A 14,513-nucleotide genomic window follows, 5' to 3' on the forward strand; every position below is an offset into this window, starting at 1 on the left:
GCTTGGGCACAATGTTCGCGGCAAATCGGGTTGTACACCAAAAGCCGATAGACTGGTTTTGGGCCTGCGGGTATCGCGGGTATACCCGCATAATCCGCGGAGGCAGTGCGGGTCAACCCGCGCCTTACCCGCAACCCGCGATGACACGTAGATGTGTACCCACAAAGAGCAAACTTGCACGGATACCCGCGGGTACCCGCGGGTATACCCGCATCGCACTCATCTTTAATTGAGGTGACTCAAAAAAATCATTTTCATTTTGGCTGTGGCGAGTGCTGCGACGAATAAGAAAGCTCTTGCTGAAAACAACGATGGGCGCAGACGACCTGCTGCAGCTGCGCGAGGCATCGATCCCCACACCTTTAATGAAAGAGAGCGTACTCTTGGAAAGAGCGTGTTGGGGAATGAGGGAACGTCGTGACGTAGCCCATTCCCCTGACACGTGACTCGTGACGTAGAGCGGCGCGACTCAAGCGGGTATACAAGCAGCGTGTGAGCTGAGAAGGAAGAAACAAAGGAGAAAGGCACGGGGACTTTTCGACGTCACGCAACGATTGTGTCGGCGGTTCGCGGCTCCTCTCCGACTGTTTCTTTTCTTTTTCTGTGAGTTTTATTGCGCAGTGGTCATACACTGCACACCGAAATTATTTTGCATGATGACTGCTGATGGTCAGCTTGACAGGTGAGACAGGGCTCCTATCCACGTTTAATATGTCACCTTATTGTTCCTTTAACGCACAAAGAAAACATTGTGATAGATTACAATGCAGGTGGTCACTGACAGCACTTATGAAATGTGAAGCATCTTGAATATCTGTGGCGATGGCTCGGATGTCATTCTAATCCCTGATGGTACAACGTTGGAACGAATGAAGTTGACCTACTGTCTCGCATTTTCTATATTCGATCTTGCAGGTGGGATCAATATGAGAGGGCGTGTAGCACAGGAATGGCAAGAGTGGAGATTTCAGATGGTTCTTAGTGTGATCGATCCTATGACAAAGACACCAGCGTGAAATCTTACGGCGAATCGATCGGTGGTATGCCTGGTGCACAAGTTTCTCAAGTAGTGCTGTCATTAGGAAAAAAAAAAAGCGATGTTGATGCCTCAAACCCTGCAGGGGGCATCAACTTCGGACAGTGCTTGGCGCGTGCCGCCGCCACGAACCCCAGCCTCTGGTCCTAGACTGGGGTCTTGGTCATGCCCCTCGCGATGGGCCATTACAACTCCGTGTGTTCCCATGTGTATGTATATAAAGCATGGGCAACAGCAGGGATATCCCGCGTTAATAAATCGTTTATGGGTAAACTAGGGGTGTGCAATATGTTTTGTTTCTTTTTCTCTTTTTTTTTTTACGACGCGCGACAACTGAGACCATGAGCGACGTCACAGCGTTCGGTTTGTGGATTGCTTTTGCCCACCTGAGGGTTCTTTAACGTGCGATGAAAGCTCACCACACGCCACCCCGTATTTGACGTCCCTCGCGGAAGACGGCGTGTCTAAGCAACTTGTAATGCGCCACCAAGTTGCTGGCATCCTCGGCCGGGTTCGAACCCGAGATCTCGGGGTCAGAAGGCGAACGGGCTACCGACTGAACCACCGAGGCCGGCGGGTGTGTAATAGTAGTAATAATTTGTATTATAATACTATTACTCTAATAATGTGAGCATCTGTACTGTGTATTATAATACTCATTCTCGGAATGTATGTGTATTTATAGCACAGAAAATAAAGATATTATATGCATTATAATACTTGAAGGCATAATATCTTGAAGGTTCCCAGAGGTTATCAATCCGACCTGCATAGTGTCACCGGTGCACCTTATCAGTAATTTGCCATACCCCACAAGCTTTTGGACAAAAACAAGGTCCCTACCATTCCCCTGCCCCAAATTATACCAAAAAGAGTGCCCTCGGGGCCAGAGGTTACTGGAGGCTTCCCCGCATTCCTTCCAGTTCAGCGTTCATAAGGATGAGTCATCCCATTTGCAACGCCTTTGTTTGAAAGAGTGCGTCCAGTCTAGTCGCCCTTGTAGGCGGTTGCACTATGGACAGTCACACATTTTTGGGTGGCCCATATTTTATCGTCCAGGACAGAGAGGAAGGTGTTCACTGTGCTCGAAATTGATCCGCGCTATCTGGTGATATCGGAAAGGCTATTCTCATTTGCCAGCCTCCTCCAACGACGAGCATGCACTAGATGCCATTTCAGAGCATGCTCAAAATATAAGCACGTGACAGCAACCGTGATTGGAGAATGACTGTCTCGATAATTATTGCACACATTGTATACAGGGTGCTTCATTAAAAACTGACCAGAATTTTAAAAAATACAAACCGCACTTTTTCCTGCATAAATTGTGGTGCCTGTATCTATTTCTTGCGTGGCCTACTCAAAAATAGTTTTAATTCGGCTCATAGTGCCGTCATTAATGAGTTACCAAAATTAATTAACTTAATTAATGGGAATCGGTGCCTGGTGTAAATTACAGAGTTGTAGCGCATAGTCATCCGATGTGCTTTCCATCAAAGTTCAACTTCCAGAGACATTCTGTAAGGCAATAAAAATTATTGAAAAAACGAGCGCGCCGCATACTTTCGTATGACGTGCGCCCGTTTTTTCGTGTTCTCCTCTTATTGCTCCCTCTCTCAGTTCTCCTAGCTGGCCACGTATTTTGGAACAGCAGGCCAGAAGAACTATAATTTAAGAGATAATTTAAGAACAATAATTTTTATTGCCTTACAGAATGTCTCTGGAAGTTGAACTTTGGTGGAAAGCACGTCGGATGACTATGCGCTACAACCCCGTAATTTACACCGGGCACCAATACCCGTGAATTAAGCTAATTAATTACGGTAACTCATTAATGACGGCACTACGAGCCAAATTAGAACTATTTTTGAGTAGGCCATGCAAGAAATAGATACAGGAACCACAATTTGCGCAGGAAAAAGTGCGGCTTGCATTTTTAAAAACTCTGGTCAGCTTTTGATGACGCACCCTGTTTATTTCTTTTCTTTCCCTCGTTTCTCCCCAAGTTATGTATCAATATATTACTAGTATTACTCGTGTGATGCACACAAGTATTAGTGTTATGTATTATAATACCTCAGAATCAAAGTATCATGACCAGTGGCATGGCCGAGGGGGCTAAGGCGTCCGCTCGTTGGTGGTAGCCTGACAGGGAGGTGGTGGGTTCGAATTCTACCGCCTGCTGTGCTGTCTGAGGTTTTTCCTGGGTTTTCCGAAGACTTTCCAGACTAATGTCGGCACAGTTCCCCCTGAAGTCGGCCCAGGACGCATACTAATCCCGCTATCCCCCACTCCTTCCTGCTGTCCTCTCTCCATCTGTCCACGTCTGTACGCTGCTCATAGCCACAGTTGCTTCGCATTGCTAACACGCAATAAAAAAAGTATCATGTATTAGTATTATAATACTGATTTCTGGTAAGTATTACGTGTGAGAATACACAAGTGCACCGTTCACTGTTAGCAAAAGAATGAGGCTCGCGCAGCAATGGCTTCCTTCTTTAATAGTCTCCCGTGGCACCCTACATTATGTATCAATGTCATAATACAAAATATGTTTACTACTGCCCACACCTGGAGTACACATTCTTCATATTCTAAGCGTCCCCGGAACAAAGTCTCAATCGTAAGCAACAAACTATTCACTGTAAAGTATATTGTATTATCAGCTGTCACTGCAAATAAAGAAACAAATGTACAGGATGGGACAACCCTATTGAAAAAAGCACTAGAATCAAATTCTTACCAGAATCAAGTACCTTACTTACTTACTACCAGATACGTAATACTTGCCAGAATCAAATTCTGGTGTTTTTGGTGGCTGTGATTTGGGACATTCTTGGTGTTTTCTTCTCTGATGTTAACATCAGAATTCTCTGGTGTTCCTAGTGTCTTTTCTCTGATGTTCCACACCAGGATGATGTTCCACACCCTGATGTGTGTGCTCTGGTGTTGCACACCGTGGTGTTTTCTGGTCCTCCGCTGTTGAACATGATGATGTCTCACACATTCGATCCCACGATGTGCTTGGTTCCTCAGCACCCTCACGGAGCACTAAAAGTCGTGCATAGTTTAGAACGTTAGAGGAAAAACACACAGGATATCACAAGCACGGCACAAACAGAGCACGAACACGGTGTTTGTACTGTCCTGTTCGTTTTTCCCTAAGCATTCCCAACTACGCACACTTTTTCTGCCTCGTGAGGGTGCTGAGGAACCAAGCACCTCACGGGATCGAATGCGTGAAACAGCATAATGTTCAACAGTGGAGCATCAGAAGACACCATGTAGGGATTCTGGTTTGCAATATGCATACATGAATGTGCAAAATTCAACCAACACGCTCTGCTCGTTATTTCGCTACTAAAAGCTGCTTGGGTACTCATTAGATATCATAGGCCTGTGACCAATCTAGTAGGTCAACAATACAATAAGATATCAAAGGTTTGTTTCTACTGCAAAGGACGTCCCAGCTGTTAAAAGGCTGTTAATTGCTTGCCATATACTATACTGAATATAATCAGAAATAGAAACAAACTAGTACGTGTAACTAAACTCTCTATGTTACGGTTACCATTGATGGCACACATTTAGGAGAAGCATGCACAGCACAATATAAAAGTACAAAATGGTGCAATGTTATTTCTTCTGCAAGTGTCAATACACCGTATGCGGTACAGTTATGATTTAGAAAAACATACTCGACCAACTCTTCTGTCTGATTTTCCGTCCTCTCTCCTTGTAGTCCATATCCAAGGAATAATCACAGTCCACGTGAAGCCGGACGAAACGCACATTCAAAGACATCACACAAACGACCAGTCGTCACATTTGCCCCGAATGCATCGCTTGTATTTTCCCATACATCCGCTCGTGCACAAGTTGGATAGCAAAATAACACACACAAAAAGAACTTCACAAACACATATTCAAAGGGGCTCACATTTGTACGCGGTTTTAATGTTGAAAGCCTGGACGGAACACTACCTCGACCAAACTCGATGGGTTCAAAATAGACACTAATGCCGATGACGCTGTCGCTGTCTTATGTGACAATGAGAGCGTAAAGTTTCGTTTTAAAACTCGAGTGAAAGCTGCGAAAACGTTCAATTTCGACACTCGAAGGAAATATTTGCGAAGCAAGTTATTATTCCGTTAGAAAAAGAAGTTGCGCGAACGACCTCATGATAACTGTAAACTGCGATTTTCACGGTAGCAACTCACACTGCACATACTCTGGCGCCTGCATGTCTGGTGTCGGTGAACCACACCAGACCGCTCTAACGGTCACACTAAAACACTACGTCAGTCTGGTGCGCACATCAAGCGTACTAGAAGGCACCAGAATCATTCTGGTATCATAGTAAGACACTCTGATGTGGACATCAAAAACAGCATGCCAGTCTAGTGCGCACATCAGGAGAACCCGACAGCACTAGAATCGCCCTGGTGGAAGGGAGCGCTGTTAGCTACACACAGCGGTAGCTTCCCCTTGCCAGGCACACCCAGGTGACACCGGAACTAAGCTGTTAGCTGTACAGTTAGCTGTGTGTCGCTAACAGCGCACCCTTCCATCCCTCCGAAACAGTCAACTCACCCGCTTCCGGCAGCCACTAGGGTGTCGCACCGAAGGAACACCGCTCGCGTGTTCCGTAAGCTTTTGTCTCAACCTGTTCCTCTTGGAAACAAGTAGCCGTTTTTCATTGAGAAAGCGGTGGCATATTTGTAAAAAAAAAAAGCAGATATTTAAAACAACTAAGATCAGGAGACGTCTTTGTTAAATGCACGTCGGGAGCAGACGGCAATACCATCGTGAACGCTTACGAGATGCCGGGCACAGGAATTTCCAGCTGTGACAGGCGGGAGAGAGTGCTTGGTTACTTATTTCACTGTGGATGATTTCATTTCCCATGTCCATTGTAGTTCAACATGAAGCCAAAGGAAATAAAATTGATTGATTTGATGCGCTCATTTCGGTGATCAACGGTGTATAAATCATTTCCATCGACTGCGTGGAGAATTTATCGGTCTACGTTTATTGGTACTTTCCACTAATTAAAAAGAATCAGAAGCCGTAGCTACTGACCTGGCCTGCGCATACTTTCTAATTGCTGACACGGCTTTCCCCCTTTCGAGTAGACGCTGGCGAGTATTGCATTATGATGCGATTTTTGCACAGCGACATAACGCAGCGAAACAACGCGAACAAACTATAAAAAATAAAAAAAAAGAAAGAGCATCACAGTCGCTGCGTTACATCAGCGTGCCATTTATGTACCAACTATCCCGCATCCAGACCTTGGTACGGCTATTGAGTTGAACGTAGGTGATAGCCCTTTAAGGAACAGGCGACTACCCACCTATCCCATACATAACTGAGTAATAGCCGTCTTCCTGGGACAGGTGAGACGTCCGTTGCCTTCCCTCAAGTCGCGCACGCTAGACACCAATTAGATTGGCCATATCGCTTTTTGTTCGATTAGAAACGCAATGGCGTGACGACCTAACAATAAGGAAGGAACTAGGTCAGAAGACAGGACAAAGGTATCTTGAAGGACATTTCCTCTCCTCTCGTTATGAAGGAAGAATATGATAGCAGAGCTGAAGAAGGTTGTGATAATGATAATTTGGGTTTTTCTCACGAAGGACAAATCGCGTGTTGGTGGTGGGTAATGAAATAATATATACGGTGACAACCGCCTGTTACAACAACGCACGCGAACACGGAAATGTGTTCATGCGCCGACGGTGAATTACTGTCCGTGTCAAAGTGCGTGCATGGCTTGCTCCTTGATTGCTTGATTGATTGCTGGCTTGCTGTGAGTGATTTGTTTTGATTGCTGTGAGAATTTTGAGGGTAATTCAGAGGGTTTAATAGCTATACAGCTCTTGCAATGGAGCAGGTAGCACCCATAGTGGGTTGCTGAAAGCTCCAAGGTTTACATTTTATCTTACTAATTTATTAACTTACTAACTATAAAGAAGCCATGAGCCGTGGCATGGGTTAGGAGATCTGATGTTAATACCACACTTCGACGTAAAAAATATAACAATTATTCTAACAATGTGTCAGGGAAGCCAACACTGCTGGAAAGTTGTGTCGAGTGTAACATGTTTATGCTAGCACGACTTCCTCACGTAAACGGAGCACTGAAAACCTGCCACGGTGCCGCTGAGAGAACAACAAGTTATATCTCGCCCGCAGCTGACATAATAGCTATAGAAGACACATACTTGATGATACCCATTAAAAATGCGGTATGCGTGACTAACGACGCAAGCTGGAAAAATGAATAGAGCGTAATTTGCTTCACAGTAACACATCATGCTTCTGTTCCATTAACTGTAACAAATTACAGTCAACCCTCAATTTATGAACGACTAGAGTTTCTCGGAAGTCGTTCATAACTCGAAGGATTCGGGAATGAAGGGGGTGGAAAGAATCATAATGAAAGGAGAGCTTTATGGACCTTTGTCAAAACTATCTTTTAAGATACACGAACATCGAACATCAATAGCTTCACCTTTGACTTGAACATGTTTATACCCATGTCTTTCCAGCTCTCATCGATCATATCTTCAACGTAACGGATTGTAGCCTCGATATGGTTCTATGCGAATAAACCAACGATACTTTAGAGAAGAGATTCTCAACCTCGGTGCATGAATCGCAGGGGCTCTGCAGCATTCAATGCGCCCCGTTCAGTGGCATCATCTGTGGGCCTACGGTAGCCAACACATCGTCCAAAAATTAAAAACGGTCGTTGAACATGGTATATCGTAACATGATGCCTAGTTATATGTCGGTTTTAGCGTTTGTGGCGTGAAGAGCATGAAGTATGGACTAATGATTCATGAAATGAACTCACAGCCAGATTTTAGTGAATAGTTTTATGAATGTGTGGGGAACAGTCTGTTTTGTTGATTGATTCATGAAGTAATTTTCTGCATGTTGTCCTCTGTGGACCGTCGCAGGTTGGGAGGGAGTTTGGTTCCTTCTCTATGCGAAAGGTTGTGCGGGTTTTTTTACCTCACAAAGTTTGAGAACCCCTGCCGGAGTTTCCTATTCAGCACAATACCTATCACAGTCGTTATCGTTTCTGTACAAGTGTGGGCTTGCAATAGCTAGCCCTGACGCGTGGTTCCAAAACACGAGAGATCGCGCTATCTGTCCTTAGCGTATTATAGCCGATAGTCTGGCAACGTGCGTTACCCTGGCTACCCCGAGACGCAACTACATTCTCCGCTGTTCTGCTGGCGAATTCCATTGGGAGAGCAATTTTTGCCCCGCGCTGGGTGGGATTTCGTGCATGCTCCCGGCGGGGTCGCACTGCTATGCTAGCATTCAAGGTACGGTGCGCGCCCCGTGCATAGCGCATGTCCCGCGTGCTTTCTCGTGTTTGCTTTGGCCGCATGGGGTTTAGTAAACTGGTTCGGAATCGCACAATATAATTACACACAGCGACGCCCTGTTATTTGCACAGTTCAAGAGACGCACGACAACCTGCGCGACACACGAGTAAAACGAAAAAGAAAAGAAAGCTCGAACATCACGGCTTCACTTATCGCGCGTATGCCTACTCTTCTCTGTCGTGTTCCGCTGAGGTAATCGCTGGGTCCGAAAGTATCAGTAGGGAATGGTACGCTAAAGCGATAAGGAAGATAAGCTTGTCTCATCCTACACTCTAAACCAGGTAACGCATACGTAACGGTTACGTACTGTTTGGGCAAGAGGTACATTTTTATAAAAAAATGTACCTCTTAAATTTAAGAGGTACACGTGCCCTCACATGCCGTACATGTAACGGATAGCGCGCAGCGATTTAGGCCTACCCGTCGGGGTGATTCCCCTCTTCTACGATATATTAACAGCCGCAGGAAGCTACGCTGTACGATAAATATCAAACAAATACCTTTATTCGAAAATTACATCCACTTCAGGGGTGATGCTTGTCCATCGCGAGCGTGCATTGTCATAATGCACAAACGCCGAACACACCGGGCACAACGTACATGGATGAACGCTGACGTCTGCATCTCCCCTTCACCATTGCAGCTGCTCCGTGGTCACGCTTCTTTATCTCTTTCACACCTTTGGATTGCTGTTCTTCCCCAACTTCTCTTTCTTCCGCAGAACGTAACACCAACCACAGGATGATGATTGACTCACCCATTTACGACATCGCCTGGACGTAACCTAGGAGAAAATACAATGTAAAAAAATCCAACAACCGAAATAGCTTACCTGAAAAACATGCCTACTTGCTCGTGTAATCCAGGTATAAAGTGCATTCTAGGTTTCTCTAATTCATGCATCAACGTTCGTGCATGAAGCGCAAAGTTCGTTGTCTCCGTCCCTCAGTCGTTGTGTCCAGCCTGCCAGTGATCAGGACCACTGGGGATCAGAGCAAAGATGAACGAAAATGCTCCGTGCGGACGAATAATTACTTCGGAGATATAATACGCCCCTTAGATGACTCCAATCTTGAAAGCGTCGAACGAGTTTCTTCAAAGACCGAGCAGACTCGTCCTCGCTCCCCGACGTTTCAAAACACACTGATTTGCCAGCGGAAGTAACACATTCTTCCCTAACGTGCGATCCCTCACGGTCACGGGTTCTAGTTGTCGCACTTATTTGATGGAATGATAGTGCTGATCCATTACTGCACTGATGTATAAGGAAATTTATTGACTGGTAACCGAAATCACGCGAAATATTTTTGCAGCGCATGGAGATCGTGACAAGGCGTTCGTACTCATGCGCCGGAAACACGCGGTACACATGAGGTACAGCTGCTATTCGCTGCGAGATCGAACGGTGTCGGCGCGCTGCGGAGAACAGGGAACTATCGCAGTGTGGACGCGTCGTCTGCTTTTACACGTTTATTCCGCGTTCAGTGCAGTAGGGGGAACCGAATAGCATCGTACCATCGCGGCACAAGCGATCTTCCGGTGAATATACACAATAATTACGAAAAAGAACCATCAAATTCGAACATCGGCCCACGTGTTATCCACACTAGATTGGTGACAGTGTCGCCCCCTATAGGTTGATCCCGCAGCGAATAGACCGCGCTTAAAAGGTACCTAGCCGGTACGGATGGGTCTCGGAGCCCTTGTACCGCTTGAAATTCGCAGTGGTCGCGAACTGTACCTGCTGGTTGAGGACTGTACCTGATGTGTACCGCTTGGCCCAGGTGCGGGTCTTCTTTAATGCGGTACATACCGGGTGCCGGATTTAGAGTGTACAGTTGACAATACGAGGAAGATGGGCTCACTAATTCTGTGACCCATCTAATCAGTCAACAATATAAATGGCGCATTGGGGCTAGTTTTTTTTCGTTGCTCCACCAATGGAACATCCAAGGAATGCCCCGCTCTGCCATTAGAACAGGTTTTGCCCCTTCGCGGGGCAAAACTCTGACCCAGTTCTGTTAATGGAATGCGCCAATTATCTCGTGACTGCACTAATATGACGTAACCGATATCGCATGTATTCTTGACACCTGACATGATCGCGAGAGTGCGATCAGTCATAACGATTCGTGTGAAGTCTGTCTGGCGGTGTGGTCGTCTCCCAAGCAGCACAATGTACTGAAAGTCGAGTGCAATAGGGGTGGACGGTATGTATCTTATCAATGTTCTTTAGTGTCACGAGTCTGTTCGAGGCCTTCCACCTACCCGTCCACCCCTATTGCACTCGACTTTCAGTACATTGTGCTGCTTGGGGCTGTGATCAACTTTTATCGCTTCGACTCGTCTGATAATTTTAAGCTGCCGGAAATATTGCGACTACAATATTGCGATACAGGACGCGATATCGGCCTTCGTGTCAGTGTATTGAGTGCGAGGTCGATGCGCTCTTATCAGATGATTGTGAGCGTGAATGGTTGGTGCAAACGAACGCGGCACACGTTGGATTGAAGCGACGGAAGCGATTCGATGCTTGCTCGAGCCAGTGTAACTTTTTGTGCCCTATAACGCACGACCTATTACGATACTAGAGACCTGAACATACGACAATCGCGTATGGGGAGTGCCGGGTTATGGGTTAGTTACGACAGTGGCCGCTAGAAGCGCCTAATAGCATTATTGGGGAGAGTAAATGACATGTACATTGCTATCATCATCGCCACCGTTGTTCGTATGCTACAGTATGCAACACAGCCGGTTGCTATGCACGCGCTAACCTCTTCTTCGTTGTCAACACGGCCCACTATACATTGTCGCGGTTTCGACAAAAGTACGTGCTAACAAATAGTGCCAACTAGCGCCAAATCGCATAGCGAAGCGGCGGCCGCCAAAACTACTACTACGGCGCTGGGAACTCTGCGCATGTCCTGGTCTCTAGTACAGTAGTATGTCGTGCTACAAGGACACTTTAAGACAAATGTTGGCACAATTCCCTATCAAGTCGGCCCAGGGCGCACAATCCACCCCAACCCCTGTGCAACATGCCGCCACGCTCGTAGGCGGATCGCCCGGAAATAGCACACCACCACCACCTACAACAACCAGCGGAAGTAGTCATAAGTCGTCGTGTATTCCAGGACCGCCAGAGGTTGCTTCTGCCTTGGAAGGTATGTTTTGCTATTTCTGAGCGATTCCTTTTCCGTTGCTTCTTTGGGCATGTCCATTTCAAAATCCATGAGTCACCCTACCTCGTGCATAGTCTGTTTCCCCTCGGCCATCACAGAGACTTGGATCTTCGTTGACTTCTTAACCATTTCATGAATCGACGGCAGGTACCCTTTGGTGACCTTGGGTGATCCAGGTTTATTTCTCCGAAATGGATTCACTGATCGTTAACGGAGGTTTCATATAACGTGCGAGAAATATGAAGGAGATGCCTCGCCCACGAGGCGCCGTTCATAAAACCAGTGAATTCGTAAATTGAGGATTCACAAGACGGACGAGGATTGACTGTGTTCGATGTTTTCTTCTACTTTCCCTTCACTATTAAGTACTAATGCGGAAACGCATCCGTTCGATTTACAAAGCGAATATCAAACTAGGAACTGTGTACAGACCTATTGTGTATCATTCCCTGTGCACTTGAAACAAAACAAACATACACTTGCAGATTAGTCAGAGCTTCATTTAACCTCGGCAGTGCCGTGGTTCCCCTTTGTTCGACTTACTGCTTATCGTGTCTGCGTGCCTTTCTTCTTTTTTGCGGGAATCAAGTGTATCCAGTCTCGGCAGAGATTCATCATGGCATATATTGACATATAGTGTAAAAATAAAGTTTTCAACAAACACAAAAATATATATAACAGCCAGCCTTAAAGAGACGCTCATGAACAGCCTGAAATAGGAAGTAAAACACGGAGAACCCAGTCCCCACGAAGGCAACCTAGCAGACGTCCTCATCATCCTACTGTGCACTACACTTTGTCACGCCATGCTAATAATTACCAAGTAAATCGCTCATCAAGAATGGGTATCATGACCAAGTGTACCTCTACGTGATCATTTTCTCCTTCTGACGCCTTCATGGTAACGAGTAGGAAGTAGCTCGCAATTTCGTCGCAATCAGAACACTCGCTCGACGTAGCGCTAAGCAACGTAGTGGCATTCAGCGTTCAATGATGCAATCGTCCCCTTCATCCTTGGTACCGGAAGGAAGATGATATCCTAGGAACTAATCCAGACAATTCGATGGTAGCCGTCGATGTCATGGTCACTCGTAATCAGGTAATTTAACGATAGAGATGCAGCCACTTTCTTTTGTTGGCATGCTTCTTCTTGGAGGACGTTTTTCGGCCGTGCACAGTATACGACGTCAACTGATAGGCTGGTATCGTTCACTATGTAACGGGCACTTAAAAATTGTACAAAATACGGTTGTAAGTCGCGCTAATGACGTATTCTTCGCGTTGACTACTTCAAGCTAGGGCCTCGATACAACGTTCAAAAAATTCACACATGCTTCCTTATGATGCTCACAGGCTCAGCACACAATATAGCTATTAATACACACAAATCGAATTAAACAGTCAATAGATCAATCAATTAAATTCGCAGTCAATTATTTATGGTTGAGTTTTATAGCCAGCGTATTCGCTGACGTGACGCCGCTGGCAGGAGTTTGTGATAGTTTTTCTGCCAAGTAATCACGTCAGCGATTAGGAACAAGATTTGCAGAATATGCCACACGATATCTCAAAAGAGGCCTCAGTCACTTTTATTTCGTTCACGTATCCTCGTAGAGCCCATCACTGCGAGCGAGTTCATGCTGACCTCACCGTGAAAGCGAAACCGAATGTAAACGTGTCGTCTGATCTTCACGTTTACCGCAAAAAATAGGACGCTCTGTTGGGTGAAACTTTGATTCCAAAATCTGTACCTTATAACAACCTATGCCCGATAAATATGAGGTACACCGGAGAATTTTCCCACTGCATTATATGATCTCAACAAAGTCGACCGCCTCGTATATATACAGGGTGTTTATTTTTGTTGGTTACATAATTTTTATTTAAAAACTAGCAAAATCGATGACGTTTTTGACGTGTTCCCGTACATAGCAGTTTCACACTCTTTTAACGATAGTTTGCACGCAGAACATCTACGTTGTTATTGTGTTAGTTAAAAGCAAAATGTAATCTGAGCAGTTACTTGTGCAATTACATAATTATGTTAATAAAATATTCTGAACAGCAAGCCGGCATCAGCCTGGCTGACCTTTCCTCTTTTTTTTATTTCTATTAAACATATCCTTCCTTCCCCCTACATATTCTTCATGCACGCTCATGAATACTTGCCGGCGCTGTTCCCTCTTTAGCCCAAAACATTCGATGACTGCACGATGCTTGATGTTGTCCTTCGCGTCTGCTATTGCCACCTAGCGACTTTTAACGCGGTGCGGGGCGGAACCGAATGAGAGAGGATGGTCATGTGACTCGTGACTATTCCGTAGTAAAACGATGCAATATGCATGCAACATTGCAATACCGTCAGTTTATTGCATGATACATATGCTTTGAACTTATGAAGCGCCCCTCGCTAGAGAGAATGTGTTGAGTTTGAGTTCATGGTCCCGCGTTTATTAGCGTGGCTTGGTACTACGTTGAAGAGAGGGTGAATTCCTAGCAGTGTGAAATAAGTGGGTTCTAACAGCACTGCTGGTACAGTGCTGGATAAAAATTTACAGAACACGCTTCGATGCATTCCTTGCTCAGAGTGACACGCTAGCAGCAAATGGGACCGTACGGACTTACAGACATGTGCCTAGGTGACTTAGGTGACCTGTTTGTAAGTCCGTACGGTAACATTCTCTGCTAGCGTTTTACAATCAGGAAGCAATGCGCCGGAGCGTGTTCCGTAAACTTTTGTCCAGCACTGTACCTTTCCTTCAGCTGCCATCATTAAATTGATTTATATGCTATGAGAGTAGCTGTCGCTCTCTATGACTACGCGCACTTTCTGCCTTACTCCTCTCTGGCTTGGATAGACGAGGGTATTTTGTGCCACAAGC

This window comes from Ornithodoros turicata, chromosome 2, assembly GCF_037126465.1.
Source record: "Ornithodoros turicata isolate Travis chromosome 2, ASM3712646v1, whole genome shotgun sequence".
In the NCBI taxonomy this organism is placed as follows: Eukaryota; Metazoa; Arthropoda; class Arachnida; order Ixodida; family Argasidae; genus Ornithodoros; species Ornithodoros turicata.